This window comes from Leucoraja erinacea, chromosome 1, assembly GCF_028641065.1.
Source record: "Leucoraja erinacea ecotype New England chromosome 1, Leri_hhj_1, whole genome shotgun sequence".
Lineage (NCBI taxonomy): Eukaryota > Metazoa > Chordata > Chondrichthyes > Rajiformes > Rajidae > Leucoraja > Leucoraja erinaceus.
In genome coordinates, this window is record NC_073377.1 from 114,794,094 (window position 1) to 114,810,138 (window position 16,045).

The following is a 16,045-nucleotide window of genomic DNA, read 5'->3' on the forward strand; positions in this document are numbered from 1 at the left end:
ATTTAACAATACAACAGGGAAACAGGCCCTTTGACCCACTCACGCCAACCATCGATCACCCGTTCACATTTCTGCTAAGGTTTCCCACTTTCACATCCACTCCCTACACACTAGGGCCAATTTACAGAGGCTAATTTACCTACGTCTTTGGTAGGTGGGAGGAAACAGGAGCACCTGGATGAAAGCCCATACGGTCACAGGGAGAATGTACACACTTCACGCTGGAAGCACCCGAGATCAGGATTGATCCCGGGTCTCTGGCACTGTGAGACAGCAGCTCTATACAGCTGTGCCCATCCTTAACATTCAACGATGTTACCTTCAACATTCTTCTTGGGCGAAAAGACTTCACAATCGGGGATGACTTGTTTTCGCTTGGCTCTGAGGGGCCATTGATCCAGATGTATAATCTATGGAAGACAGACACAAAATGCTGGAGTTTGTACGTTCTCCCTGTGACCACGTAGGCTTTGCCCGGGTGCTCCGGTTTCCTCTCATTTTCCAAAGAAATACAGGTTCGTAGGTTAATTTGACTTTGGTTAAAAACTGTAAATTGTCCCTAGTGTGTAGGATAGTGCTAGTGTACGGGGATCGCTGGTCAGCGCGGACTCGGTGGGCTGAAGGGCCTGTTTTCACAATGTTTTTCTAAACTAAAAAATACGAGTTATTTCTAAACTAAAAATAAACTAAAAGATACAGCTAGGAAACAGGCCCTTTGGCCCGCCAAGTCCACACTGACCATCAATCACCTGTTCACACTAGTTCTATGTAATCCCACTTTCCCATCCATTCCCTGCACACTAGGGCCAATTTACAGAAGGCTAATTGACCTACAAACATGCACATCTTTGGAATGTTGGAGGAAACCGGAGCACCCAGAGGAAACCCTCGTGGCACACGGAGAACGTGCAAGCTCCACACAAACAGCACTTGAAGTCAGAATCAAACCTGTACCTCCAGCACTGTGAGGTGCGGCTTTACAGGATGTCCACTCCTGCAGACATAACCCTTTGTATCATGGTGTGACGTGGTGTTGCTGGAGATATCTCCCCCATTATCATCAGCAGAGCCAGATGGCAATAGTTCCAAAGGGCAGTCTGCACTACTGCAATCTGCCATGAACTCGACAGACATGTCTCCCAAAACACAAGGAAGCTGACCACTTACACGAGTGGATGGTACATATTGGCACATCCAACTCCCTCAAGTCACCATCATCCCCTCGAAGTAAATCACCTTTCCTTGCAGTGTGGCTGAGTTACATTCCTAGAACTGACTGTGCTGTTACAACAGACTACACCATGCAGTGTTGAGTTACAAGTATATTCGCCCTCCGCTTGTTGAAGGAGCGGTAATAAATATTGAGCTTCCCGACAGGGATGGGTGTGCTCACACCCAAGAATGATAATAGGACTTATTTTACTACCTTGTCTGACCTGAATAATTCTTCATCCTGACACGTACGTTATGAAATGTGTGCTCCTTCATATCTGAAACTGGATAGCAAGTGATCTGTTTGTTTCTTGTTAGGAGCTGAAGACAGTTTAAATAGAAGCTGTAATATGAGTGGAGGCACACTGTTCACTTGAGTGTATCTGACCGCCCCTGAACTGCCAGTAGGTCTGGCGATCTGTACGTGACACTAATCAAATCACTAGGGGCATCAGGTATCCCAAGGAATCCCGGAGGACAAGCAGTTCCTGGAAGAACTGAAGAAGTGAAACTTAATCTACAAAAGTATCTTGGACTAGCTATGTCTCAAGAAAACATGTCAGTGTTTAATCAGTCCTTAGGCCTATACCACTGTGGGGACAATCTCTTATGGAGAACTTTGGAAACTGTTGTTAGCTTAAAGGGGACTTTTAAAATTGGATCATGTTGCGATACAAAATGGCAGGGAAAATCATGGTAGACAAAAGTGCTGGAGAAACTCAGCGGGTGCAGCAGCATCTATGGAGCGAAGGAAATAGGCAACGTTTTGGGCCGAAACCCTTCTTCAAAATCATGGGTTGGGTTTCCATCCAATATCAAACCGCTCAGGACTGGATCTGGGTGCCATCTTGCTGCATCTACTGTTATTCGTGCCTGGATGTAGAGTTTTTATAAACAGTTTTATAAACAGTGCCAGGTGCTGGGCTAAAATGGCACAGCTGGTAGACACATCAACTCATTGTGCCAAAAACGTGGCTCAGTCGTAACCTTGGGTGCTCACTGCAAAGTAGTTACATGTTCTCCCCGTGACCACACGGGTTTCCTTTGGGTAGTCCCTATCTCAATGACACGTGGGTTTGCTAGTAGCTGAGTGGTAGAATCTGGGAAGAATTGATGAGCGTGTGGGAGAATTTTTATAAAGTGATTGATGTAGGATATGTGTAAGCGTGTAGTTTAGTTTATCTTTAGTTCAGTTTATTATTGTCACGTGCACCAAGGTACAGTGAAAAGCTTTCTTGTTGCGTGCTATCCAGTCAGCAAAAAGAATGTACATATTTACAATCAAGCCGCCCACAGTGTGCAGTTGGTGAGGTGTCTATCGGCCAAAGGGTTTGTTTTCTTGTTATCTCTGGTGAGGTCGTGGGGAGTCCCCCCCGCCACGGGTACCATGTAATCCCGTGCTACCTGCGCCATGGTCAGATAGTCGGCAACTAAACCATCTCCCCCACCTGGTTTGCCAAGTGAGGAGGGGGCTGTGAACCCCCAGCAGGACCAAAAACAAGACCTGTCAAAGGGCGAATGAGCTCCTAGCGAGCCAACAGCCATCCAGACTTCAGTAGAAGTCGGGAATTATCGCGTTTGCTCGCTGAATTTCATCAAAAGTAAGGCATTATTGACTTACTTTTGATGAAATTCAGCGAGCAAACGCGATAATTCCCGATATTTTGGACCTTTAAATCTCCACGGCAAATGTCTGCTAAGCACTTCCGCTGTTTTTCCACCTTCAGTTCCCTCTTGTAATTACCTTACTTTCTATCTTTTTTTTTGCTTGAAAATTTAGGTCGCTGTGCTTCACGTTCACCCCGACTAGCACAGAAAATTTCAGCTCAAAAATCGGCAGTTTTCCATGTTTTTAACGGGTGTGAAAGTGCGTGTTTCCCCATTCACTAACATGTACCGAAGTGACATATGTCCTCCAGTTAAATTTTTCGGTCACGTGAGGGGGGATCTACGCTCATTTGACCTTTGGTGAAATCACCCTACTCCAGATTCTGGATTCCAGATCTGTCTCCAGATTCAGAAACAGTTTCCTACCACCTATTATCAGGCATCTGAATCATCCTACCACAACTAGAGAGCAGTCCTGAGATACTGTCCACCTCATTAGTGAGCCTCGACTATCTTTGGTTAGACTTTACTGCCTTTACCTTGTACCAAACGTTATTCCCTTACCATGCATCTATACACTGGAAAAGGCTCGATTGTAATCATGTATTGTCTTTCTGCTGACTGAATAGCACTCAACAAAAGCTTTTCACTGTACCTCGGTACACGTGACAATAAACCGAACTGAATAAGTGCTTTTCTGTAGATTCAGTTTGCATCAACGTGTTGCTCTGTGGACGCGTATGTTTCTGGATTAGGATGGAACTGCAAATGCTGGTTTTCACCAAAATGCTGGAGTAACTCAGCGGGAGGTCCGATGAAGGGTCTCTACCCGAAACATATTTCTCTGCAGGGATGCCTTCTGTCCCGCTGTGTTACTCTAGCAGTCTGCTGGATTAGGAGTGCCCCCGCCGTAAACTTGCAGTAAGATTGCTAGCGCATTTTTTTCCCCCTTGGGCTGTAAACAAGAAGGTGACCAACCCAGCAGTGGGACGTGACTGTCCGGAGCGCCTGGTATTCCTCCTTGTCTGACAGTCTGCACGCTAGGGGCGCAAGCCCTTCCCCACCCACTGTATCTCTCTGTGTGTGTGTGCAGTCACCACCCAACCCTCCTCTCGCTGTGACACCACCCCCGCACACCTCTGTATTTAAGTAGCAGCTCCGCCGCGCAGCGCCAGTACCCCTGTGTTCAGCCAGGAGTACGGGTAGAATTGGAAATCCCGGTCCCAAAGACGTCGAGAGCCATGGCATGTCAATTCGCCCCCTTGCAAAGGTACACGTTTTAATTCCTCTCTCGCTCCTTCGCAAGTCTGAAATCACTGCGTTAAAAAAAAAAAGTTTTGACCCGCAAAGTATTGATCTGCAACATTTACGTTTTATAGATTGTGCCACTGAAACCTGTTTGCAAGAATCCATAATTACACGCTACTTTGGCAACGTTTAAGAAACATTGAGACTGATAGATGGATAAGACGTGGGTCAAACGCAGGCATATGGGACATGTTGGTTGGTGTGGGCAAATTGCTCTATGACTCTAATTGAGTTTATTATTTGAAATATAGAGCGAGAGGGTAGTTGTGGTGAAAGATCCGCTATAGGATCTTTGGTTGTGGTGGCGGGGAGTTACTGCAGGTATCCCCCTCTCCCTCTCTATCTCCCTGTTATGCATGAATCAACTCCCTGCTCTGTTACAGCAGCGTTACATTCCACTGATGGGCAGCTACTGTCTCTCTCTCTCTCTCTCTCTCCTCTCTGCTCTAATGCAGCGGCCTGGAGAGTTTATATAATCCCCGAACAACGCCCAAACTACTGTGAAAGCAAACCCCCCCCCCCCCCCCCCCCCCCTGGAGTTTGATGGGGGTGTCGGAGAAAGGTGAATAGAGAAGGGAGTTGGCGGAAAGGTTTGGGGATAGCTCCTGGCGTAACTTAAGCGGAAGTTTCCCGTGGACCGATCAGACGCTGAAGTTACCATTTAGTGTTGTACGGTAATTCGCAATGTCTCTATACCGATGTTTATCAGCTGTTAGGATACGGGGGAAGCAGGAACGGGGTACTGATATTGGATGATCAGTCATGGTCATATTGAATGGCGGTGCTGGCTCGAAGGGCCGAATGGCTGACTCCTGCACATATTTTCTATGTTTCTACAGAAGCTGTAGCATGTGACCAAGCTGGGCTATGTTTATAGTTTTGAATTTCCGCAATGATTTCAGCGACCATCCCATCAGATCCGCGGAAACTTCACACCCTGGAATACGTGAAATTCCTTCAAACTTCTGATAAAGTGTAACTCTTTAAGATCTAACCCAATCAGTAGTTAATACTAAATGTGCTTTATAGCTTGTGGTGGGCAATTGAGCTTGAATTTGTAAAATATTTACAGATTACACGGTTAGGTAGTTTGTTAAAGTGACTTTGAGTTTGTAAGACTTGAGAATAGTACAGGACGGATTTAAACCCAGAACCAGTCAAGAGGTGAGGTCGGAATTACAATATCCATATGTAATAACAGCAGATTAAGGGTATGGTTGGGTTTAGAGTAATAGTTCAGTTTATTGTCACGTGTACCGAGGTGCGGCAAAAAGCTTTTTGTTGCATGCTAACGAGTCAGTGGGGAGACTGTACATGATTACAATCGGGCTGTCCACAATGTACAGATACATGATAAAGGGAATAACGTTTAGAGCATGATAAAAGTTCAGCAACGTCCGACTGAAAATAGTCCGCGGGTTTCCAATAAGGTAGATAGTAGCTCAGGACCGCTCTCTAGTTGGTGATCGGATGGTTCAGTTACCTGATAACAGCTGGGAAGAAACTGACCCTGAATCTGGAGGCGTGCGTTTTCACACTTCTCTACCTCTTGCCTGATGGGAGAGGGGAGAAGAGGGAGTGTCCAGGGTGAGACTACTTGATTATGTTGGTGGCCTTGCCGAGTCAGAGTGAAGTTCACCAGCATAATTAATAATAGTATTAAAATAAAGCTATTTGCACTTTTAACTTGGGTGAGGATGGCACAATGTACATCTTTAATGCAGTGTAGAGAGTGAACAGCTTCAAATTCCTGGGCATTAACCTCTCGAATTACCAGTCCTAGGACCAGAATGAAGATGTAATTATGAAGAAGGCAACAGTGCCTCTTACTTTCTTAGAGGTTTAAAGAGATTTGGCAAGTCAGCTAATACTCCAATGAACTTCCACAGATGTACTGTAGAAAGTACACAAAAAGATACAAAGTGCTGGAGTAATTCAGCAGGTCAGGCAGCATCTCTGGAGAACATGAATTGGTGATGTATCAGGTCGGGACCCTACTTCAGCAGATGAAGGGCAAACTGAAGAAGAGTCTCGACTGGAAACATCACCTATCCATGTTCTCCAGAGATGCTGCCTGACCCGATGACATATTCCAGCAATTTGTGCCATTTGGGGTATTAACCAGCATCTGCAGTTCCTTGTTTCTACTGTAGAAAGTATCCTGAGACTGGTTGCATCACGGCCAGGTACAGTAATTCCAATGCACAAGAACACAAGAAGCTGCAGAAAGTGCTGGACTCAGTCCAGACCATCACGGGCACAGACCTCCCCACCATCAAATGCATTTACACCAGGCGCTGCCTCAAGAAGGCGGCATCTATCATCAAGGATCCTCCCCATCCTACCTATGCCCTCAGCTCACTTCTGCCATCGGGCAAGAGGCACAGAAGCTTGAAGTTCCACACCACAGGGTTCAGGAACAGCTACTTCCCTACAGCCATCAGGGTCTTGAACCATGAAACCGTTAAAACCCTTATCCTTCCTCAGCAATAGAACACTATGGACTACCTCTTGCATTGCCATTAACTTGTTTCCCAATAGTTTACTTTTGCCCAAATTTGTTTTGTTTTTGCACTGTCTTGTAGAATTATGTATAATTCTTGTTTTGGTTTGTGGTCAGACTTGATATGTGTGATGTTGCCGCAAGCAATATTTTCATTGTACCTGTACCACATTGTACCTGACAATAAGGTAGACTTCCCATGACTTGTCTTGACAAGTTACGATGAAGGAATTTCCAACAGTAGAAGCCGGTTTTCTCCCACATCCCAAAGACGTGCAGGTTTGTAGGTTAATTGACCCTCTGTAATGTGTTGGGAGTGAATGTGAAAGTGGGATCACATAGAACTAGTGTGAATCAATGGTAAGTGTGGACTTGGTGGACTGAAGGGCCTGTTTCCATGCTGTATCTCGAAACTAAAATGTGTCAAATAGTGGTCAGGTTGTTTCTCTGATGAGTGTGGTGACCTTCCACTGTTTAGCAGTGCCAGAATTAGACCTTCTGACTTGTGTTGCACATTCTTTAGAGCTGTTGGAAAATAGAGTCATAACTGAGAATGGATTGCACCTGTGCTGGAACAGACTGTTTTATCTTCCCCATGAATGACGCAGCAATCTATGCACAGTTTTTGACTCATTTACCTTCAAATAGCATTCCAGTAGTTCTGGCAACTCTTCTGCTCTGAGCAGCTGAGGAAACCTGAAGTTCAATCCTGACTTGCTGTCGTGTGGAGTTTGCACGTTCTCCTATGTTTCCTCCATATCACAAAGGCGTGAGAGTTGGCTGGTTAATTGGCCACTGTAAATTGGACCTGAGTGGTCGATGAGTGGTGGAATCTGGGGAGAGTGGAGGGGAATGAGGAGAAAATGAAATGGCATAAATGAGAATGTGTTGGCATGGACTCGGTGGGCTGAATGACTTACTTCAGTGCTGAGTAACAGAAGTTAACATTTGCAAAAAGAGGACAATTAATTTATATAGTGCCTTTAGCAACCTTGAGTCATTTCAAAATGCTTTACTATAAATGCAATACTTTTGAAATATATTCAATCATGTATTTAAGGAAAGTGCTGCAATCAAATCATACATAGCCTGCCTCCACAACCAGCTTTGACCTAGTTATTGAGGCAGACTGTTAACCAATGTTTATTGAGAGATAGGAATTGGCCAAAGGATCTGGGAGTTATGGAGACACAAGGGGCTGCAGATTCTGAAATCTTGAGCTAAACACAAGGGGCTGGAGGAACTCAGCGGGTAACGCAGCATCTGTGGAAGAAATGGACAGGAGATGTTATGGGTTGTGTCCCTTCTTCATATTAGGCAGATATATCTCTGTTCTTCAAATTGTTCCCGTGATATGAGAGCAAGAGGAATCAAGGTATGTCTACTTTGAAGAAGTTCCTCTCTCACGAAGGTTCTGCAATGCCCTCTCTCACTGCTCCCCCTCTGTGATTCCTCTTGGTCTCATATCTTTCATTCATTTGTTCTATGTACCTTATATATCTCTTGTTTCCCTTTCCTTTGACTCTCGGTCTGAAGAAGTGTCTTGACCCAAAACGTCACCTATTTCTATTCTCCAGAGATACTGCCTGACCCGCTGAGTTACTCCAGCTTTTTGTGTCTGTTAACTTAGTTGACTATGAACATATCCCTCTGAACATGCATTAATACAGTGTACCCCCCCCCCCCCCCCCCCCCCCCCCCCCCCCCCCCCCCCCCCCCCCCCCCCCCCCCCCCCCAAATTAAAATAAAAGATCCCTAATAATATTGGTTTTCCTTAAATACTGAAATTGCAGTCTCTTGCATTCTTCCTTAGCTGACACTTCTGTACAGTGAAATTGTAAAGTGCTGGATAAAGTAATTGTGATCAATTATTAACTATTGTGTGAACTTAAAGAAACATGTGCTGTGCTAATGATAGATGCAAAGTGCTGGGGTAACTCAGCAGGTTAGGCCGCATCTCCGGAGAAAATGGGTAGGTGACACATGGACATGCAGGGAATGGAAAGGATATGGATCACGTGCAGACAGAGGAGATTAGTTTAACTTGTCATTGTATTCGGCATGGACATAATGGATAGTTTGGGGTCATTGTCTTTGCATTATCACGTTCTAGTTCACATAGAATAACTTGTAATTTATTGTATATATTTTATGTTGTTGCGTTTAATGTGCCTGTACAGCCGCAGCAAGTAAGAATTTGATTGTTCCTGTTCATATCCGATGCACATGACAAGTAGGCACACTTGATTCTAGACCAGCTCATCACATGAGCAAATGAGGCTATCCAGTAGTATCATCAAATCCATTGGCAAGATTAAAGATGACTCCATTCTTTGGAGTTAATGAGAATGAGGGGTGATATTATACAGGTGCATAAAATCATGAGAGGAATAGATTGGGTAGACGCAGAGTCTCTTGCCCAGAGTAGGGGAATCGTGAATCATAGAATATAGGTTTAAGGTGAGGGGGGAAAGATTTAATAGGAACCTGAGGGGTAACTTTTTCACACAAAGGGTGGTTGGCGTGTGGGACAAGCTGCCGGAGGAGGGAGTTGAGGCAGATTCTATTGCAACGTTTAAGAAACATTTAGACAGGTTCATGGATAGGACAGGTTTTGAAGGGTATGGGCCAAACACAGGCAAGTGGGACAAGTGCAGATGGGACATGTTGGTTGGTGTGGGTAAGTTGGGCCAAAGAGGCTGTTTCCATGCTGTTTGACTATGATTCGATGAGTGAACTCGTTCATTCATTGTGGTTGACATTCATCATTGATGTGGAGTGTGATTGGCAAAAAGTAAATAAAAAATTCCCAATTGAATCTTTTGTTTTTTTTTAATTACCTTTTATCAATTAAATCTGAAAAATTCAACTCCTAATTAGAAGGTCCTGCAAAACAACCCCACTCATACAATCTTGGCTTCACACACCAGGAGACACATCAAATCAAATAAAGCCACCCTAGCACAATTTCCTTCCAATCTTGCTGGGCAAATTTGTTTTCTTCCCCTGTGTCGTTGCCCTGTGTCATTACCTCATTTATCCTTATCTAGTTCACTTTGAGCCTCTTCTTGTCAGGTTGGTCTTTCTAACACATTCCCGGACGAATCCATTCCCTGTAAATACAAAACATTGCTATCTATCGCTTAATTTGCCCATTGCCTTGGCAAACAGTGGTTCCTGCTCAGAGAAACATACATCCAAATCATCTCACGGCTTCATCCTATGTCAAGCTCTGCAATTCTATACCCCTCTACCACTAGTGCCGAAGCTGGAGTAACTCAGCGGGACAGGCGGTGTCTCTGGAGAGAAGGAACGGGTGACGTTTCGGGTTGAGATCTTTCTTCAGACCATTACTGCCACTCGAATTCTTATCTCATACTCATCCTCGAAGCTGCGCCTTGAAACCTAGCTCTCTTGTACCAAATCCTTGGGTTATTTAGCATAATATACCCTTATATGATTTGGCATGACAGTGAACCCTCCTTTTAACCAACCATAGTGGGGGGGAAATGGTGTGATTGTCCACAATAACTGAGTAAGGAATTACCGAGTAATTGAGATTTATTGTATAACCATAATCGTAATTAATTGGTCAAGTATATTTTGCAACATACGAGGAATTTAGTTTGCCATACAGTCATACCAAAAACACAACAAGACACACAACTACATGAAAGATTGACATAAACATCCACCACAGCGGCTCCTCCACATTCCCCACTCTGATGGAAGTCAATAAAGTCTTACCTTCTTTCCTCCTTTCCGCTCGTGATCGGTGGAGTTGAACCATCCGCAGCCGGCGATCGAGCTCCCACATTGGGGCGGTCGAAGCTTGGAGTACCCGAAGTCGGTTCCTAACCAGGGACTGCGAGCTCCACGATGTTAAAGTCCGCAGCTCCCGGAGGTTGGGGCACCAAAGGCCGACCCCTGGCAAAGGGAACGCCTGCTCCGTGATGTATAAGTAGTAGAAACAAAGAACTGCAGATGCTGGCTAATATACAAAAGGACACAAAGTGCTCGAGTATCCCAGCAAGTCAGTTCAGCAACTGGTTATGAAGGTTGGTAGGTCCGTCCGCTATAAGCAAAATCTGTTATTAAGAGGTCTGTAATAATGTGTGTTCATTGTAATTTATTCCCTGGTAAAGTTCCCTTTAAAGACCTTGGAGTGTTTTGGGTCCTTCAAAAATCATGTCAATAATGTGATTATTATTCCCTTTTAGCGTTTTGTTGTTGCTATCGAACGTTCTCTGTCTGTACACCCCTTCCTTTCTGATATCTGTTCCCTTGCTAGTCCTTGTCCTTGCTGTAAATTATGGAGATGACTCAACAAGCACATTCTGCCTGGTTCAGCTGAGGGCAGTGCGAATGTACATGCTGCCTCCACCAGGAGCACATTCAGCCACAGCAACTTTACTTAACTCACTGTTACTTCCTGTGAAATCTGTGCACCGGGAAGTGCACATGAGGGACAAATGAGAGATAGAGACAAAATGTGTAGTAACTCAGCGGGTCAGGCAGCATTTCTGGAGAAAATGAATTGGTGACGTTTCAAGTCGGAACCCTTCTTCAAGGGCAAAGTTTAAAGGAGATATACAGGGAGCGGTGTGTGCCTGGAGCATGCTGCCAGAGGTGATGGTGGCGACAGATACGATAGTAGAAGTATATGGATCACAGGCAGTCCGAGGAGATTAGTTTAACGTCATCGTGTTCGGCAGGGACATAATGGGCCGAAGGGCCTGTTCCTGCGTTCTATTGTTCTGTGTTCCACATTCTAAAAAGTAAGTGCTCATGTTTTTGTTTAATTTTAGATTATCTTTATGTTAAATTAAGTTCTATAATAAGATTACCCTGGGCGTTCAAAAGTAGTTCAAAGGCTTGAGCAGCATTGAGGTGTCAACAGATCGTCATGGTGATATGGAGGTGAGCCCCTGTTACATCACCTGAAGCCTGGTCTCACAGTGCAGCCGGAGGATCCAGGCCTTGATAGAGATGGGAGCGAGTGAGGACAGATACAGGCGGGTGAGCATGGAACGTGGATCAGAAGACTTCCCTGTCGAGGTGGCGTAAGATTATGTAGTTTAGTTTAGCGATGCAGTATAGAACATACCCATTTCCTCATCCACTCCCTGCTCACTCAGGGCAATTTTTACAGAGGCCAATTAACCTACAAAATGGCCTCTGTAATTTTGGGGATTTTAGTTTAATTTAGTTTAGTTTAGAGATACAGCACGTAAATAGGCCCATCAGCCCACCGAGTCCACGCTGACCAGTGATCCCCGCACACTAACACCCTGCACGCACCAGGGACAATTTACAATTTTACCAAGCCAATTAACCTGCAAACCTGTATGTCTTTGGAGTGTGGGAGGAGACGGGCGCTCCCGGAGAAAGCCCACACAGGTCACGGGGAGAACGCACAAACTTTGTACAGACAGCACCCATAGTCATGTTCAAACCCGTGTCTTTGGCACTGTAAGGCAGCAACTCTACCGCTGCACCACTGCGGGATGTAGGAAGAAACCGGAGCATCGGAGTAAACTCACGCGGTCACAGAGCGAAGGTGCAAACTCCACATAGATAGCATCCAAGCTCAGGATTGATCCCGGATCTCTGGTGCTGCGAGGCAACAGGTCTACCAGCTGCCTAAATGTTAACTATTTATAAAGCATCCTCTCCTGAATATTTGATGATTGGGAGATCTAAATTAACATTGCCTTAATAATTAGTTCACTGTATATTTGCAAGTCATGATCCAGCGAAACCACAACTTTATTGCCTAAGAAGGATTCATAGTCATCTTTCTGAAGTTTCTTTCAAGGAATTTCCCAAAACTAATAAAGTACTTTTAAAATATAGAGTTGTCATGGATAGATAGAGTAGCAAGATGGATTCAACAGTGGCTGAATGGGCGACGCCAGAGAGAGTAATGGTGGATGGCTGTTTGTCAGGTTGGAGGCAGGTGACTAGTGGGGTGCCTCAGGGATCTGTGTTGGGTCCACTGTTGTTTGTCATGTACATCAATGATCTGGATGAAGGTGTGGTAAATTGGATTAGTAAGTATGCAGATGATACTAAGATAAGTGGTGTTGTGGATAATGAAGTAGATTTCCAAAGTCTACAGAGAGATTTAGGCCATTTGGAAGAATGGGCTGAAAGATGGCAGATGGAGTTTAATGCTGATAAGTGTGAGGGGCTACATCTTGGCAGGACAAATCAAAATAGGACGTACATGGTAAATGGTAGCAAATTGAGGAATGCAGTTGAACAGAGGGATCTAGGAATAACTGTGCATAGTTCCCTGAAGGTGGAATCTCATGTAGATAGGGTGGTAAAGAAAGCTTTTGGTATGCTAGCTTTTATAAATCAGAGCATTGAGTATAGAAGTTGGGATGTAATGTTAAAATTGTACAAGGCATTGGTGAGACCAATTCTGGAGTATGGTGTACAATTTTGGTCGCCCAATTATAGGAAGGATGTCAACAAAATAGAGAGTGTGCAGAGGAGATTTACTAGAATGTTGCCTGGGTTTCAGCAACTAAGTTACAGAGAAAGGTTGAATAAGTTAGGTCTTTATTCTCTGGAGCGCAGAAGGTTAAGGGGGGACTTGATAGAGGTCTTTAAAATGATGAGAGGGATAGACAGAGTTGACGTGGACAAGCTTTTCCCATTGAGAATAGGGAAGATTCAAACAAGAGGACATGACTTCAGAATTAAGGGACAGAAGTTTAGGGGTAACATGAGGGGGAACTTCTTTACTCAGAGAGTGGTGGCTGTGTGGAATGAGCTTCCAGTGGAAGTGGTGGAGGCAGGTTCGATTTTATCATTTAAAGATAAATTGGATAGGTATTTGGATGGGAAGGGAATGGAGGGTTATGGTCTGAGTGCAGGTAGATGGGACTAGGGGAAAATAATTGTTCGGCACGGACTTGTAGGGCCGAGATGGCCTGTTTCCGTGCTGTAATTGTTATATGGTTATATGGTCATGGAGGCAGCCTAAGATAATGACAAGTACATTTATCTTCTCACTGAAAGTAATTGAGAAATAAACCAGGAACCAGGGCTAATATCCATGATCCAGAAAACAATGAATGGGCACTTGCAGGAAAGTAGTTTGGAGCATTACAGGCAAAGGGAGTGGATTGCTCTACTGGGAGCAGCTATGATCTGATGGGCCAAATGATCTATGTCTGTGCTGAAACAATTCCTTGAAGGGCTGCTGTGGGCCTGCCTCACAGGTGCACACTCAGCCTCATACAAAAGGCAGGCGGCAGAGACCCAGTTTAGATCCTGACTACGGGTGCTATCTTTACGGAGTTTGCATGTTCTCCCTGTGACTGCGTGGGTGTTTTCCGGGTGCTCCGATTTCTTCCCACATTCCAAAGACGTGTAGTGATTGGCTTCTGTAAATTGTCCCTAGTGCGTGGGATAGAACGAGAGCTACTGTACGAGTGATCGCTGGTAGCAGAGACTCGGTGGACTGAAGTGTTTGTCCCCACACTGTGTCTTTAACCTAAACTATACTAAAGAGTACAGCACTCCTTCAGTCTCTGGAGAGGATCGTGAACTCATGACTTAGAGACAGTTATGCTGCCAACTGAGATACAGCAAACACTTAATTTAGCTCACTTACATATTACTTGGCTCATCTTCTAATTTATCTCGCCCTTCAACTCGCCCTTCAGTTGGTGATTTCATGTTTATCTATTTAGCTAGGTTACAGTATATGGTGGGTAGCTTGTCTGTGAAAGGCCTCCGAATAAGGCGTGGGGACTAGTATAATGGGGCATGTTGATCGGTGTGGGCAAGTTGGATCAAAGGGCTTGTTTCCATGCTGTATGAATCTATGACGTTAAATGTTGCACAAGGAACTGCAGATGCTGGAATTTTGCATTGGCCATTGGTTGGAGGAACTCGGCATCAGTCAGTATTTCTGGAGAGCATGATTTGGCAATGTTTTGGGTCAGTACCCTACTTCGGGCTGAGTATAAGCCACGGAATTTCCTTTCAATTGTATCTCCTCTACCCCTTCCTCTCAGCTCATTCCATACTCAACATCCTCTGTGTGAAAGATTTGCCCCTCTGGTCCCTCTTCAAATCATGTCCTTCTCACCTTGAATCTATGCCCTATAGTTTTAGACTCCTCTACCCAGGGGAAAAGAATGTGACAATTCCCCTAACTATGCCCATTATGATTTACATACCCCATAAGGTCACTCCTACACTGCAGAGAAAAAAGACCCGACTTATCCGACCTCTCCTTATAACTTAAGTCCTCCTGTCTGAGCAACAAGTAGGTTTTGGATCGATCACAATAGAGTCATGTGAACTGGGTCCGATGGTCAGTGTGGACACAGTGGGCTGAAGGGCCTTGCTCCATGCTGTATCTTTCAATCAATTCAGTCAATTTTAGGGCCACAATGGCACAGCTGGTAGAGCTGCTGCCTCACAGCATCAGGGACCCAGTTTCAATCCTGATCCCTGGTGCTGTCTGTGTAGAGTTTGCACGTTCTTCCCGTTACCATGTGGGTTTCCTCCGGATGCTCCGGTTTCCTCCTACATCCTAAAGACGTGCGGGTTTGTAGATTGATTATCCTATATAAATTATCCATTGTCTGTAGGGAACGGATTCAAAAGTGGGTTAACATAGAGCTAGTGCAAAAGGGTGATCGATGCTCCGCATGGTTTCAGTGGGCCGAAGGGCCTGTTTCCAATTTGTACCTTTCAATCTATGAATGGAATCCTGATTGTTAAAATGTTTTTTTTTGGTATATTTATCTAAAGATTATCAGCAACTTCACAACATTGGCAGATCTTTGAACTTACAATAAATCAAAATAGGACATTAGGAGGAATAATTTTACCTGGAGAGGAATTGAATTGTGGAACTCAGTCTCCTGGAACGATTAGGATCATAAGACCAAGGGGCAGATTAGGCCATTCGGCCCATTGCTGCTACTCCGCTATTCGGTTTTGGCTGATCTATTTTTCTCTCACAACCTAACTCCAGGGAATTATTTGGAATGAACACAGTAGGGAGAAGAGCAATCTGCTGGATACAGTATTTCAGATCCATAGAAATGTTTGTGACCTTTTAAATGTTTGGAATTTTTTATTCATGTATCATAATCATAATCGTAATTAATTAGGCAAGTATGTTTTGCAACATTTGAGGAATTTGGTTTGCGATACTGTCATTCCAAAAAAGAGACAAGACATACAACTACATAAACATTTGACTTAAGCATCCCCCACAGCGGCTCCTCCACATTCCCCATTGTGATGGAAGGCAATAAAGTCTTATCTTCTTTCCTCCTTTCCGCTCGCGATCGGTGGAGTCAAACCATCCGCAGCCGGAGTCTAAGCTCCCGCATCGGGGCGGTCGAAACTCCTGCAGCTTGGAGTCCCCAAAATTGT

General features: G+C 44.6%; 1 protein-coding gene across 2 annotated transcripts in view; it reads left to right on the forward strand.

Annotated features, from left to right (window-relative positions):
- fam13a (family with sequence similarity 13 member A) overlaps positions 1–16,045 on the forward strand; it is a 229,745-nt gene that overhangs the window by 153,028 nt on the left and 60,672 nt on the right. The gene's annotated exons all lie outside the window — the stretch shown is intronic.